This window comes from Pteropus vampyrus, unplaced genomic scaffold, assembly GCF_000151845.1.
Source record: "Pteropus vampyrus isolate Shadow unplaced genomic scaffold, Pvam_2.0 Scaffold357, whole genome shotgun sequence".
NCBI classification, from domain to species: domain Eukaryota; kingdom Metazoa; phylum Chordata; class Mammalia; order Chiroptera; family Pteropodidae; genus Pteropus; species Pteropus vampyrus.
This window is the reverse complement of record NW_011889138.1, coordinates 709,315-714,044: the sequence shown is the minus strand read 5'-3', so window position 1 is coordinate 714,044 and position 4,730 is coordinate 709,315. Positions and strand designations below refer to the sequence as shown.

Below are 4,730 nucleotides of genomic sequence, written 5' to 3'. Positions count from 1 at the left end.
GTTTTTTTCACTCTACAGAAGCCTTTTAGTCTACTATGTCCCATTTGTTTATTTTTTGTTGCTCTTGCCCAAGGAAACACATCCAAAACTATTTTCTAAGACCGATATCAAAGAGTTTACTGCCTATGTTTTTTTCTAGGAGTTTTATGGTTTAAGGTCTTGTATTTAAGTCTTTAATCTATTTTGAGTTTATTTTTGTATATGGTGTAAGAAAGTGGTTTGGTTTTATTTTTTTGCATGTAGATGTTTAGTGTTTCCAACACCATTTATCAGAGACTTTCTCTATTGTATATTATTGCCTCCCATGTTGTAAATTTGATTATATAAGCATGGGTTTATTTCTGGGCTCTGTATTTTGTTCCATTGATCTATGTGTGTTTTTGTGTCAGTACCATACTATTTTGATTACAATAGCTTTGTAATATAGTTTGAAATCAGGGAGAGTGAGGTCTCCAACTTCAGTTACATTTAATTCTGCTCTGGTCTTTATTGTTTTTTTCCTTCTACTAACTTTGCAAGGCTTTGTTCTTTTTCTAGTTCCTTTAGGTGTAAAGTTAGATTGAGATTCTTCTTGTTTCTCGAGGTAGGCCTGTACTGCTGTGAACTTTAGGGTAACCATCTTAATGGTATCCTTCCAGTCTGCTCTGTAACCCTTAGCGATTCATGTTCCTTCCATATGCAACATGCACTCACCCCCTTCCAAGGCCCTCCCAAAGTCTTGTCTCATAGCATCAGCTCAGAGTCAGGAATCTTTCAAATAAATCAGGTCCAGATGCTGATGAGGCTTATACAGTGTAGTTTCTTAAGTACAATTCCTCTCCATTTTCAGAACTTCGGAAAATGAGATATTACCTGCCCCATAGCCCGCAGCCACCTGAACGAAATCACTGGTACATAGCAATTCTGAGATCTGGCCAGAAAAATTTTTGAAAATTCCTTGATTAGATCTCAAGGCCTGGGAATAACTCTCTACCCCCTGGACTCTTGGTTCTGCCAAGTTATTTCAGTGCAGTAGTTTTCTAATCTTGCTTATTGGCTTTCAAATTTTGGGAATCCAGTGGTCTCCATTTTGTGTCCATCCTCTTCACTGCGAGTTGGTAGTTACCCGCAGAGCTAATTTTCTTGAAAACTTTGTGGACTTCATGTGAATCTCGTTGAGATAAGCTTCTTAGAGGCCTCCTCATGTAAATCAAAGTATCTGTGTGGGTCCTTTTTAATTTCTTTCCAGAGTCTTTGTGTGATTAAACAGTACTCTTGAGATACCAACTGTGACTTTTCTGAGCTTCTAACAACAGATTTTACAGTCATACCCTTAGTTTTCTCTCTAGACCAGTTTTCTAGCAGTACCTTGGATTTTGTCTTTGCCCAGAAGCCTTTTATCGATTTCAGCATCATCTGCCATCAAAGGAGGCTATGGATTTTCACAACCATCTTGTCTTTGCTCCTTGCTAACAGTCCCTCAATTTTTATCTTTCCTTTTGCATGTTTCTATAAGCAGCAAGAAAACAACAGACAGTATCTTCAATACAATGGTGAAATGTCTCCTTAGTTAGATCACCCAGCTCTATTTTCAGCATTAACCACAAATAATAGGTTGCTAAACTTCTGCCACTACATAACGAACCCCCTTTCCTCCAGCTTCTAATAAGGGATTTCTCACCTTTTTTTAAGCCTTCACCAGCACTTAAAGTCTAAGATTTTTGGCTAATCCCTTACATATGCAACTATTGGGCAAATTTCAGGCATTCCAGCTAAGGCTGAAAGAACTGAGTAAAGGCTTCAGCTGCCGCGTATCTCAAGAGAGACAGAATTTGGAGATTGAGTTCAGCCAAGTGAACTGCCTACTAAAATAAAAGTCATTGTTCTTCACAGGAACATTAACAATCTCTCTACAATGTATTAATTATTCATGAAACCTAGGATGGAACTGAAATTATTAGATATATGGGCGGGGGGGGGGCGGAGAAACAACAAGAAAACATAAGCCACACGCAAGAAAAAAAGCAACAGACCAATCATTCGAGATAACCCAGATGTTGGTGTTAGCAAACAAGAATGTTAAAGCTGCTATTTTAATTATTCTGAAGGATATAAGAAAAAATGAGATTAATGAATGAGCAGATGAGAATTTTAGCCAAAGAATGAAAATTTGGAAATGAAGTTTCTAAAACTTAGAAATACAATATTTGGAAGTAAAATTTTAATAGGTTTAACAGTGAATTGAAGGTAGCAGAAGAGTCGATGAAGCTGAAAATAGATACATTAAAATATAGAGAAAGAAGGATTGAAAGAAAATGAATAGTGCTTCGGTGACTTGTATGATATCAAAAGGTCTAACAAACATAATTAGAATTACAAAAAGGGAGGAAAGAAGATGAAATAGAAAACCAGTTTGAATAATGTCCAGAAATTTCCCAAATTTGATGAAAGATACATATTTTCACATTCAAAAATGTCATAAAACCCCAAGCAGGATAAATACAAAGAAAACCACACCTGGACACATCATTATGAATATGCTGAAACCCAGAGATAAAAAGAAAACCTGGGAAGTAGTCAAACAAAATAATGGCTCCTTTTTATAATCAGAAACAGAGGACATGGGATGATACTTAAGTGCTGGGAAGATAAAGCAAACCTTTCAATCTAGCATTCTACATCCAGAGAAAATATTCTTCAAAAATGGAGGTGAAATATATTTTTTAAACTGATAAGAACAGATACTATACTTGACCTTAGCCAAGAGGCCAAGAAATTTAGACTTTTTTTTAGATAAACAAAAGCTATGTATTTGTTCCTGGTAAATATACATGATGAGAAATGCTAAAGAGAATTTCCTCAAGCTTGAGCTAAATATCAGATGTAACTTGGATCTTGAGGAAGGAATGAAGAGCACCAGAAGTAATATGTGGGTTAAAAAGAATTTTAACCTCATATTTATTCTCTTAGTTTTTACAGACTTTGTTTAAAACAGTTATCTAAATTATTTTTGTATTGTGGCATTTATAATGCATGAAGATGTAATGTGTGTATGTATATATACATATATATCATAAGTGATGGAGACATAAGTAGAACAATATGTGTGCAAATTTCTTATATTTAATGTGAAGGCACAATATTAACTTTACATTGAAAAGTTAAGGACGTATTTTATAATTCCTTGAGCACCCACTAAAACATACTAAAGTTAGCATAAATATAAAATGTAAATGCAAAGATTTATACTAAACGGAAAGAATTGTAGCTAAAAAGTCAATTAAAATGAAGTTGTAGTTAATTTAAGAGAAATCAGGAAAAGAGGACAAAAGCAATTAAAACAGTTAAAAAAGATAAAACAGCGAAATGATAAACTAAATCTACCATTATCAGTAATTACATTAAATATAAATGAACTCAATACTCTAATCAAAATTCAGAGATTGTTAAAATGGATAAAAAAAGATAAGAATTAAGAAATACTTAAATATTATGTGGCTGAAGTTTTCACTACATTTGAAGTTTTAATTACATTTATCCTGAAATTAGAAAGGTCAAGAACAAAGTATATATTCAAGTAAAGTACAATTGGACATACACAAAAGAGAAAATGAATGAAATGCGGAAGATAGAGTAACAGTATCTGAAGCTCTGCCTTTAAAAAAGTTCATAGTATATCAAAGTATCTGATGAGAGTACAAGAGAGAACTTTTAAAAACCAGAGAGTACAAGAGAGAACTTTTAAAAACCAGCCGAAAAACAATAAGTTTAGACACAATAATTAGCCAACTGTCTATCTAAATGAAGGAGATAGATTCTTAAAAATATAAAATTGCACGAGAAATATAGAGAATGAATCAGGCAAAATGATGTCAGAGACCTTTCATCCTAGAAGAATACTGTTCAGATGGCTTTAAAGGTGAGCTCTTCCAAACTACTAAGAAATGGTTCATTCCTATCTTATAGGAGTTATCCCCCCAAAATGGAAAATATTGCCCAGTTCATTGTATAAGAATCTATAACTTTGATTCCAAAATGAGACAAGAACAATATAAGATAATGAAAAGGTCCATTTCCCTTATGAACATATACACTAAAGTTTTAAATAAAATATTACCTAAGTGTATATTCACCAATTTCTTAAAAATTAACATGATTGAGTAGTGCTTTTTCACAAAAGGCAAAATTGACTTAACATTAGTAATGTCAGTCTTCCACCACATTAATAGAATTAAAAAGAGGAAAGTTATATGATTACAGTAGAAAAACACCAGTTAAGTAAACTACAAGAAAATACTGTACTCAGTAGTACAGTGTACATTAAGTACAATATTACTTCATGCTTTCACTTTGATACTAAAAATAAGACAGGTATATCCAGTGTCATTACTACTGTTTTACATGGTACTGGACATAGTACTGGAGAGGTTCACCATCTTCTGGAAAGAAAAGGAATGAAAAGATATAGTGATAGCAAGAGAATAGATGTAACAGTCATTATTTGTAGGTAATATGAAACATCTGCTTGTAAAAATAAACTAGAACCTGTTAGAGAGTTAGCAAGATTGCCAGATTGACAGTTAACTTACATAATATTTTGTCTCTATGCCATCTCTGGTTTTAACATTTTTTTTTTTATTATTGGTTTCCCCCTCTTTTAGATAACCCCCCTCCACCAGACTCCTTCAAGGTTTTCTTTGTGTTTGGCTTTCTGCATCTTGACTGTGATATGTCTGGGTTTACACTGAATA

General features: G+C 33.4%; 1 protein-coding gene and 1 pseudogene; one reads left to right on the top strand and one right to left on the bottom strand.

The window, feature by feature from the left end:
* Window positions 1-4,730, top strand: part of LOC105304939 (zinc finger protein 28 homolog) — an 82,546-nt gene that overhangs the window by 38,294 nt on the left and 39,522 nt on the right.
* Window positions 2,601-2,756, bottom strand: LOC111731258 (annotated as a pseudogene).